General features: G+C 42.0%; 1 pseudogene; it reads left to right on the top strand.

Moving 5' to 3' along the window:
- The first annotated feature begins 8,564 nt into the window (after positions 1-8,564).
- Positions 8,565-11,429, top strand: LOC122360349 (annotated as a pseudogene).
- The last annotated feature ends 587 nt before the right edge of the window (positions 11,430-12,016 follow it).

Here is a 12,016-nt window from a genome sequence, read left to right as displayed (position 1 = left end):
ATCCTTTGTCTCCACCTCGGGATGTACATCCCGAGGCATCTAGTTACCGAGCCTCTCCAGTGGACCCAGTGAGGAGATGACCTTCCTGCGATGACGTCGAGGAAAACAACCTTCTGTCTGGACTAATTCTATCTTGGACTTTCTGCATTGTAATTCATCCTGCTGTTTTGTAATGCATCCTGTTGTGTGGTGACTTGCTTATGTCTGTGGAATGATTTGCTTTTGTTATGTAATATTTTGCTTTTGTGAAGCTGCTTTGGAACAATAGCCATTGTAAAAAGCGCTATACAAATAAACTTGAATTGAATTGAATTGAATTATCCAACTCCCAGAGTGGATCAAGTTTGTGGCAAGAGGCACAGCTCAGACTACTCCAACTAGCCTGAACTGTGGGGCCATAAAAGAGCCAGTGTATCCAGGGGAAATCACTGGGAAAGAGGCGCACAGATCCTGGAGAATGGCGCTGTAAGCCGACACTTCCCTGGCCTCCTGCAATTACCAGATTTTACCCAATACATGGGAGGACACAGGATGAACACAGAGATTGTAAAATCTCGCAAAGGTGTTGGGTGTCACCCAACCAGCAGCTCTACATATGTCTTCTAGAGAGGTACCATGTGCCACCGCACAGGAGGAGGTGACACTCTGGGTTGAGTGGGCTCTCACCCTTAGGGTGAACAGGTCACCTTAAGCTTGATATGCCAAGGTGATGGCATCTACCACCCAATGTCGCCAGTAATGTCATAATGACTGACTGAATGGAAACTTGAAATATCATCAAATATTTCCCAAGATAAAGCAGATGCACTGTTAAATTCAGATTATTGCTTTTTACTTAGTTTTTTGTTACTCACTAGATTGTATTGTTTCCTCTGCTTCACTCAATATCTGTGAAGATTTAGACAACCATTCAGTGTTAAACAACTGACAAAATAAACAGCTTAATTTACCAATTATTATACCCATTATTATCTGACCGTTGTGATCCAACTGCAGCTGAACATCTTTTCCCACTGCTGGCTTTAGTTTTGGTGTTTCATTTTGTATTATAGTGGTGGAGTATGTTTCTCATCATGACAATGTGCTGAGAAGGAGTGAAGTTATTCAAAAAATAGTTGTTTTTCCTCATTTCTGTAAATTATTGCTCGGCATACTAGATGTTTACCCAACCAGCTAGTTCTGGGACAAGTCCAGTCCTCCAAAGCGCATCTTGTGCATCTATTTCTGGCTGGCATGCTGTATTGTTTACAGTGATCTGCCAGCTGGAGCCCCAGAATTGGATGTCAAGGTCAACAGGAAGCCATTTTGGGTCCTCTTGGATTCCGGCAGGGGTATTCAAATTCAACGGCTACCCCATGCCTCGGCTGGGAGGGGCACATTTACATTTCAACACTGGACCTCACCAAGGGCAACTGGCAGGTACCACTCTCTGAAAATCCAAAGCCTAAAACCACTTTTTCTACCCCTACTGGACATTGGCAGTAATGGACCCTTCCCTTTTTCCTTCAAGGGGCACCTGCTACGTTCCAGAGAATCTATCAATCAATCACTTTTATTTATATAGCGCTTTTAACAATAAAGATTGCATCAAAGCACTGAGCAGTATAAAATAGAAGAATGCAACGATAGGGATGTATTATGATGAGAACTATTTGTTATTATATGCAGAGACGGTCTCTGTAATCAGTTTGGCGATAATCACTAGAAATTAGGTGTCCCCAACAAAGCAAGCCAGAGGCGACAGCAGCAAGGAACCAAAACCCCCATCCATACAGAATGGAGAGAGAAAAAAAAAACAGGCTCAGTTGGGGCCAGTTATTTTTGTTTAAAATATTTTATTATTCAAAATTACAACCAAAAATCACTTACACATACAATTTTTCCAAACACACATACAAAATAGAGAAACAAACATACCATAGAAATAATATTAACAATAAAAGAAATACATCTCCACACACACCTGTAAAGCAGACTCCGTAGAATCCATTCGTGGGTTTATTTGAGGAAGAGACAAAAGACATAAACGGTAATACAAGCATTAGGGCAATATCAGGCAGGCAATCCAAACAGCGAACAGGTTTCGGGGGCAGTAGTACAGCAGAGTCAATCGTAAGGCAGAAAGTCAGCAACGAGTAAACAGTCCAATCAGGCAAAACATACAAAGAGGCAGAATCCAGGGAACGTGAGTCAAAACAAAACAAGCTATGGTCATACACAGCAGTATAAGAACAGTAGTAGTAGAAACGCTTGGTAAGGCAGTCAGACTGGCAATACTTCCCACTGATTAGACCAGGTGTTCTGGCTTTATGCTGAGCCAACAGAAAGTAGGTGGAGAAGAAGCCGGATGGTTGAGTACTGCTAGTACTCCGGTGAGGGCTCCCTCTGCTGGTCAGGCGTTACAACACCCCACCAACCCAAGTGCTATCTAGTGGTGAACACAGGTACTGACGGCATACATAAGACATCAAGCACACTTTTGTAAAAAGGAGATAAAAGGAGACCAAGTTTTCTCAAACAACAAAATCTTGTCCTGTAGGATATACCTAAATCTCTCCAGGTGCAGTGTACCTGTCAGCTCTGCCAGCCATAATTTAACAGCAGTTGTTGTACTCGTGTGAGTTGCAAAATTTCTTTAGAAACACCAAATTAATACTGGGTTAGGTTCAATAGAAACATCCATTGTATTGGAAAGACTTGGAATATTTTGCACCAAAAACTTATTTGGGTCATAAAACAAAGTTATGAGACATGATGGAGGTTGGATTTATCACACAATGGAGACACGTCCGGAAATATCTGATGTAGTTTTGATTTAGAATAATGAAGCCTGTGGAGCACTTTAAATTGAATGAGACAATGTCTTGCATTGGTAGAACATCCGTGGACCACTTCAAGACTTTCTTCACAAATTTCATTTAAATTTCTACTGCAAGTTCTTCTTCCCATGCGCGTTTAATGTCAAGTCAAGTGGCTTTTTATTGACATTTCAACTACATATAGCTGTGCAGTACATAGTGAAATGAGACAATGTTTCTCCTGGACCTGGTGCTACATAAAGTCACACACAATACAAAAAAACTCACATACTGAGCTAAGACAGTGTCTTAGCCACATAAAGTGCAAAGTGTGCAGACTAGTGCAAACAGCAAGGAAGTAGAGTGCAAAACCCAGTGTGCTAACTAGACAAAATCAGTGCAAGAACACAAAATACAAACAACAATAAATATGAGGTTCACAACAATAAATATGAAGTGCAAAAATGCCTATGGAACAGGAAGACCATTCAGGTGTGATTATTGAGGAGTCTGATGGCTTGTGGGAAGAAACTGTTCAGCAGTCTGGTTGTGAGTGCCTGAATGCTCCGGTACGTCTTTCCAGATGGCAGGAGGGTGAATAATGTGTGTGAAGGATGTGTGGGGTCCTGTGCTATATTGTGGGCTTTGCGGATGCAGCGTGTGGTGTAAATGTCTATGATAGAGGGCAGAGAGACTCCAATGATCTATTCAGCTGTCCTCACTATCCTCTGGAGGGTCTTGCGATCCGATACGGTGCAATTCCCAAACCAGGCAGTGATGCAGCTGCACAGGATGCTCTCAGTGATCCCGATATAAAACATAGTCAGAATGGGTGGAGGGAGGTGAGCTTTCCTCAGCCTCCTCAGGAAGTACAGGCGCTGCTGGGCTTTTTTGGTGATGGAGCTGGTGTTGAGTGACCAGGTGAAGTTGTCCACCAGATGAACACCAAGGAATTCGGTGCTCTTGACGGTCTCCACCCTGGATCCATTGATGGACAGCGGAGAATGGTCACTCTTTGCTCGTTTGAAGTCAACAATCTCCTTTTGTCTTGTCGATGTTCAGAGATAGATTGTTGGCTCTACACCAAGTTGTGAGCTGCTGCACTTCATCTCTGTATGCTGACTCGTCGTTCTTGCTGATGAGACCCACCGCGGTCGTGTCATCATCAAACTTGATTATGTGATTGGAGCTGTGCATCGCTGCAAAGTTGTGAGTCAGCAAAGTGATCAGCAGTGGACTGAGCACACAGCCCTGAGGAGCTCCAGTGTTCAGTGGGGTGGTGCTGGAGATGCTGTTCCCGATCCGGACTGACTGAGGTCTGCCTGTCAGAAAGTCCAGGATCTAGTTACAGAGAGAGGTGTTTAGGCCCAGCAGGCTCAGCTTCTCTATAAGCTGCTGAGGGATGATGGTGTTGAATGCTGAACTGAAGTCAATGAACAGCATTCGGACGTAGTTTCCTTTTGAGCCTAGATGTGAGAGGGAGCGTTGGAGGTTGTGGTGATAGCATCGTCCGTCCGTGAGCGGTTTGAACGATACTCAAACTCTAGTGGGTCAAGTGAGGGTGGTAGCTCTGACTTGATGTGTCTCATGACAAGCCTCTCAAAGCATTTCATCACAATTGGTGTGATTGCGACGGGACGATAGTCATTGAGGCAGGAAACCACAGACTTCTTAGGCACCGGAACAATTGTTGTTGTTTTGAGGCACGTCAGAATGACAAAGCTGCTCAGAGAGCTGTTGAAGATATAAGTGAAGACATCACCTAGCTGCTCTGCACACTCCTTTATTACTCTGCCTGGAATGTTGTCCGGTCCAGCAGACTTGTTGGGTTAAGTTTTTTCCTCACGTCAGCTGTGGTGAAGCAGAGTACTGGGTTGTTAGTGTGAGGTGTGGACTTCCTCACCGTTGTCTTATTCTGTGCCTCAAAATGTGCATAGAAGTCATTCAGCGCATCTGGTAGGGAGGCGTCACCATCACAGACAGGTGAAGTTGTCTTGTAGTTGGTGATCGCTTGAATGCTCTGCCATAAGCGCCATGAGTCACTGCTGTTCTGGAAGTGGCTGTGGATTCTTTTAGCATAAGCACGCTTTGCTTCTCTGATAGCTCGGGACAGTTTGGCCCTCGCTGTTTTCAGGGCCGCCCGGTCCTTTGCTCTGAAGGCGAAGTCTCGCTCCTTCAGGAGAGGGTGCACGTTAGCGTTCATCCGCGGCTTCTGGTTGGAACGTGTGGTGATGGTCTTGGAGTCGGTCCCATTATCAAGGCACTTCTCGATGTAGCCTGTCACTGATGATGTGTACTCCTCCAAGTCAATGGAATCGCCGTTGGTTGCAGCCTCCCTAAATATTTCCCAGTCAGCACACTCAAAACAGTCCTGAAGAGCAGAGATGGATTCTGCTGGCCAGGTTTTAATCTGTTCCAGAACCGGTTTAGAGCATCTGATGAGTGGTCTGTATGCTGGAATCAACATAACAGAGATGTGGTCTGAGTAGCCGAGGTGGGGGGTTGGGCTCTGCACGATACGCACCGGGAATGTTTGTGTAAACAAGATCCAGCGTGTTCGGTCCTCTCGTAGCAAAGTCCACATGTTGATAGGGAGCACTGTTTTTTAGATTTGTGTGATTGAAATCTTCGGTGATGATAAACAGTCCATCGGGGTGAGCATTCTGTAGCTCGCTAATAGCTTTGTACAGCTCGCGCAGAGCCTCCTTAGTATTAGTGCTGAGTGGAATTTAAACTCCAATAGTTTAGACGGTAGTGAATCCCCTGAGGTTCGCAGCCCAATAATAATAGAGAAAATTAGGCAAGGCAAGCCCTCCCTGTGCTTTAGATTTGCATAGGTGGTGTTAAGAAATCCTATGGGCTTTATAATTTCAGACAAAGGGAACAACAGCAAGGGTTGAATGTTGGTGTGGCGGTGTGGATGGAATCAGGTGGCAGGAAAGATCAAACTTCCCCAGGATGAAAGGGGACTAACACTCAAATCTTACCCCGACTATGGGAATTTCACCCAAAGAATTGAAATAAACCACCTAAAACAGGCAAACACAGATTCGTACCACCAATTAAGAGTCAAAGAATTGGGTCATAAAACATTTTTATTGACAAATCTTGGGTAAAACCAGACTTAAAATGGTCTTGAAGGTTGTTTGGGCCTGCACAAGACACTTCTAAAAGTCAAGGTGTGAATCAAGGGCCCCTGGGCTGGAGCTTACCAAAAAATAAGGAGGACAGACCACACCACTTGGTGGTGACTGCACTTCACTGTGTAAACACACGGGCACACTCACACACACACGGGGAGGTGATCACTGCACACTGTGAGGAAGATACCACCACCTAAAAGAAATTCTCTGCCCTGGTGCTCAGGCCCTGTCATGAGAAAGAGAATGCAGGTCAGTAACTTAAGTAAGTAAGAATTAAGTAGAATTACCAACACAACCAATCAAGAGAATGGAGTACAAAAAGAAATCAAAACAAACAAACAAAACACAATTTGACCATATAGGTCACATGATCAGGATTAAAAGGAAGTCAGTTCAAATAAACAGATCAAAACTGAAAACAAATAAGGAAAATCAATTCAACTTCAAAAGATGAAGATACACGAAAAAACAAACAAAAAAAGTAAACCAAAAAAATCTGGAAACAGGACAGCACTGCAACCGTTGATGAAGCAAAAAGGTGACTGCAGTGCAGTTTATGGACCGTCACTTAACAGACCGAAGGAATTTAGGTTTTAACCACTGATACGAGTAGACTTCAAAGTCAATGCAGGCAAAAAAAAAGTTCGGTAACCGTGTCTGGTTACCACAGCTTCTCCACCATTTAAGTGCTTCTGAGAACACCCGCAGGTGGCCCAGCAGCAAGGAGCATTGGTTCAAGACCAGTACTTGAATCACGTCTCAGCTCACATGCTCCAGTTTAGTTCCGGGGAAATGACGGAAGCGCATTAACGGCGCTGCGGTTCGTCAGGCAACACACCTCAAACAGCGCATACATTCCCGTTTTTATAGCTGATGCAACAATAATGCACTATAAAAAGAATCTTGGCTCCTCCTGCCACATTGGCTTCAGCTAAGACTGTTTTGACACCTCAATTCCCAAGTATGTAAATTGTATTGTAAAAAGGCAATTGCTTGAGCCAGGAGGAGTCTTTAACAGAAACTGGCATCAACACACTTTTGTCCCAAATATCATTGTATCCTGCAAATGTACCATAGTGATTCAACAAATTAAGAATATTTGGAATGCTATTCTTAGGTTCAGTAATAAACAAGATCATATCATCTGCATATAAAGCTAGTTGATTATCAGTCTTGCAAGTTTTATACCCTTTAATCCCAGTTTGTGTCCTGATGGCCTCAGCTAATGGCTCAATTGCTAAAGTAAACAACATCAGTGACAGTGGACATCCCTGTCTTGTACCTCTATGCAAATAAAAATATGGAGACATAGTTTGATTTGTGAGAATTCTTGCACATGGACTGGAGTAAATCAATTTAATCCATGGAATAAAGTTATCTCTAAGATTACATTTCTTTAACACAGCAAATAGATTAGGCCACTCAATCTGATCAAATGCCTTCTCTGTGTCTAATGACAGAATGGCTAGATCGTGTTGCAAGCTTCTACAAGAATACATAATGTTAAAGAGACGTCTAAAATTGGAAAAAGAGCTACGTTTTGGTATGAAGCCATTTTGATCTGGGTGGACCAGATTACTAACTATGCTCTGCACCTCTGTGCCAGAATTTTTGTCAGTATTTTTTGATCCAAATTTAAAAGTAAGACTGGCCTATAGGAACCCAACTGTTCTGGGTCCCTTCTTTTCTTTGGGATTACAGCAATAATAGTCTCATTTAGAGAGGGCAGCAGAATCTGATCCATAAATGCTTGTCTATAAACCCTAGTTAAATAGGGTGAGAGTAATTTATTACAGGCTTTATAAAACTCATTACAGAATCCATCTGGCCCTAAAGTTTAACCATTTTTTAGAGAGCTTATAGTATCTGATAAGAGTAATTTCTGTGCCCAATTCTTGAATTTGTTCAATTTCTAGATCTAATGTGGGAAGGTTCTGTTGATCTAAAAACTGAGCCATGGCTATATGATATATAATTCCTTTTGACGAATACAGCTTTTCATAAAACAATTGAAACCTATTATTTATGTCCCTGGGGGAAGTAAGAAGTCCTCCTGTGTCTGACTTAATTTTATGTATTGCTCATTCAGATGCTCGTTCAGAAGTTTTCAAACTAAAAGTTTGTGAGGTTTATCACCGAATTTGAAATACTTTTGTTTTACATATTGAAATGACTTTGAAACTGTAAGTGTCCCCCTTTTCCTGAAGAACGGAATCCAGAGACCCTGGTCGAAGGTTAATGTGCATTTGGTCTTTTCCTTGCGACTTTTTGAAAATCACTGATATTTATTAATCTTTTGCATTTCCAATTGTAGTACTGATCTTATACATAATTTTATCTGACTCCAATCTTTCGTGATTTTAGTTATATTTATTTAAATGTAACCGCTGATCCCTCTAGTTGTGATTAAATTTGGGTCATTAATTAACTATAATACTTCCTAGTTTCGTTCATTAGGAGTCTTGGTGTCGCTTAGAGACCTTGTTAGGCCAGAACACACTCACGACACATCTGGGCTAGTCCAAGGGGGTATTTCAGAAAGCAGGTTATGTGACATACCTGGGTATGTTTAAGGGTAAGTTCGTGGATTTTCGGTTCCAAAAACGGAGGTAACTTTCTGGGTATGTATGTAACCATAGCAACTGACTCTCCTGAAGGTATAAGACCACGTATCGATGTGTTTGCATGCCCTAATGAATATTTGAAAGAGCGTTATCGTTTTTCAAAAGATTTGTTAGTTTATTTAACACGTCTTTTAAAACCGCATATCTCAAATGTGACAAACCGTGGTTCTGCGTTTAGCAATTAGGTTTTTTGCGTCTGGCCACTTTTTGTACAGTGTGGGTGATTCAGAGCATGTGGGTAAGGCAACTGTGTGTAGAGCCGTTCGTACAGTATGTCTGGCACTTAAACAGTTCTTACCCACGTTTGTACAATTCCCTGGCCATAAACCTCTGCTTGTTATTAAAGACAAATTCCACAAAGTGGCAGGTTTGTCCTTTGTAGTAAAATCTATGATGCATATTTAATATTTAGTCATATTATTTATATCTATACATGTATTCATTATGTGCACACACACTTCATACTTCCATAACTTTTTGTTTCTGGGTTTCCAAATATAATTGGGTGCATTGATGGCACTCACATTCCTATTAAAGCTCCCTCATCAATAAATGAGGGAGACTATGTTAATAGGAAATCTATTCATAGTATCAATGTGCATGTAACAACTTAACTTTTTCTCTTCTTAAAATCATTAAAGTCATTACTTTTTCCACTAACTAGGTAATATGTGAGACAACCCAAATCATTACCAATGTCGAGACAAAATGGCCAGGATCTGTGCATGATGCCAGAATTTTCAGCGAATCATCATTATGCCAGACATTTCAGCTTTATACACATTTTTTTTCCTTTTTACTATATTTGTGTTGTACACTTCAATCATTACAGGACAGTACAATGGTTACTTGCTGGGGGACAGAGATACCCTTGTCTGCCCTATTTAATGACACCCTATCCTGAACCTGAGGCTGGATCACAGACACGGTTTAACCTGGCTCACAGCCGAACATGGGCCAATGACTACAGGGATCCTCAAATCTCGGTTTCAGTGTCTGCGTGGGCTCCGAGTTAGTCCAGAGAGGGCATACGACATTATAGTGGCTTGTGTTGTGCTTTACAATATTGCCACTATAAGAGGAGAGAGCAACCCTCCTTGTATTGAGGAAGATGGCCTAGAGGAACACCTACAGATTTTACAGGCCAACAGAGACGGAAGACTTTTGAGAGACAGGATCTGTCAAAATTACTTTTATTAGTTTTTCTGCACTGGTCTGCCAGGCAGTTTATTTCTTTATTTCCTGAAAAACAATAATATTTTCACACACACACACACACACACACACACACACACACACACACACACACACACACACACACACACAACACTTTTAACATGCAACAGATTAATATTCAGACAAGTTCTCACCTTAAGGCGATGCTCCAGTAATTCAATTTCAAGTGCTGCTTTTTTAACGTGGAGCCTTTTCTCTTCCATTTTTGAAGCTGTATAAGGTCCATGTCACTTTTTCTTATTTGTTTTTGAAGATGGACCTTATACAGCTCCTTTGCTGGCAACTAGGAAGGTAGAAAAAATAAATGAGATTGTTTGGTCAGACAATATAATTAAAATATGGACACCTGGACACAAATTGTTACCCTGCTTAGATTGTGTGCTGAGGTTGAAGGACCCTCATCTGTGGGCAAATCCCTAGGTATGTACTGTGAAAGGACAATGACAGTTTGTTAGTATAATGCAAAAAGGGGCAATACATTATAATGGTATGCATCATACCTCAGTGGATCTACCAGCATTGTCCACTTCTGTCACAGCAGATCTTCATCCTACAGGAGAAATATTCAAGTATACATTATCTGGCAAAAAAAATTACCTAAAAGTAACTAAAGGTACCTGACATTAAATCACTTACAACAGTGACAGACTGTGTTCTTTCTGGAGGGTCCAATAATACAATCCGTCCATCAGCATCTATAAGAACACACAAGCCATAAAATTCTCAATATTATGAAAGAAAATACATAAAAAGACTAACATGTCAGTCTAAGATCACAGTAGCCTATCCATCATATGCATAAAATAATCCTACATAAAAATTTAATCTTGTTCAAAAAGCCATTAAGTGTGTCACATCTCTGGACTTTGTTATTGTTTTTTGTCTTGAGCCACGTGCTATCTGTGCCCTGCCTTCCCTTCGTGTTTAATTGCTTAATTGTCTTCAGCTGTGTCTCGTTAATTTAGTTAATTTCTTTGTGTATTTAAGCCCTGTGTTTTGTGTTCACGTTTGTCGGATCGTCAACGTTACGCAACGTTACTATGTTACTCAGTGTCTTTTCCCGAGGTCTATTCGTGGTTTTTGTTCTGCCTACCTGCCCTTGTATATTTATTTTTCCAGTTTAAGATTAAATCTGTTTAAGTTTATTTCGATTCTCGAGTACTTCTCTCTCTCCCGAGAAACCACGGAAACGTGACAAAGCGACAGAGATTTATTAGCACAAAAAATTCAAACAAATCATAGAGGTAAACTTACATTTCACAATTTTTTCACCATCACTTGTGGTGCATGGTGTGTGCGATGAACTGCCCCCTGGAATGCCAGCAACCACTGGTCGCCCTTTATTAAGCAACAGAGCCAGCTCCTCAGATGGGGTGAGGGGAGGTGGTGGTGGGCTAATAGAAACATCGGGGCAGTTAGACGGGCTTCAGTCTTGTTTCTATTAGCTACATGACAGAATGAATATACTAAATCCTGTTATAATAATATAATAATAGTTCAGTAATTGTGTAATGAAATATTACCTTTTTGCAGAATGATTTTGTGTTTCATTTTGACTTAAAAAGTCAAAGCTTAAAGTTCTTGTGGCTCCATGTCACGGTTGTGGTTTAGCGGGAAGGAGCACATGACAAGTAAAATAAACTTATATTTAATCTTCTTAATGGGCAAGATAAATATATACAAGCAGGCAGGCAGGCAGGCAGAACATTAACCACACGTAAGGACCTTGACGATCGGACAAACTGAAGACAAACACACAGGGCTTAAATATACAACGTAAATCACTAAATTAACAAGACACGGCTGAAGACAATAATACAATTAACACGAACGGAAGGTAGGGCACAGAGAGCACATGGCACGAGACAAAAACAATAACACAGTCCAGAGACGTGACATATCGCCCCCTCCCGGAAGGTGCGTCCTTGCACCGAAAAAACAAAACAAACGGGAGCTTCGGAGGAGGTTCCGGTGGAGAACGGTCCCCAGGAGGGGGTAGACAGACAGGAGTCCAAGGAGGTGCAGACGGAGGGAGGAAACAGGAGGAGTCCGGAGCAGAAGGAGATCCAGAGCCCAGCCATGATGAGCCACGGTGGAGCCGACAGAGGCAGGAGCCATGGAGGAGGATCAGCCATTGACTACATGGGGCAGACCGACGGCAACGGAGTAGGTGGTGGAGGAGACTGAGGCAGAGGGTCAAAGAGCCAGGGTGACG

The sequence above is a fragment of the Puntigrus tetrazona genome, chromosome 16 (assembly GCF_018831695.1).
Source record: "Puntigrus tetrazona isolate hp1 chromosome 16, ASM1883169v1, whole genome shotgun sequence".
Lineage (NCBI taxonomy): Eukaryota > Metazoa > Chordata > Actinopteri > Cypriniformes > Cyprinidae > Puntigrus > Puntigrus tetrazona.
The sequence above is the reverse complement of the archived record's forward strand: the minus strand, read 5'-3'. Positions and strand labels throughout refer to the sequence as shown.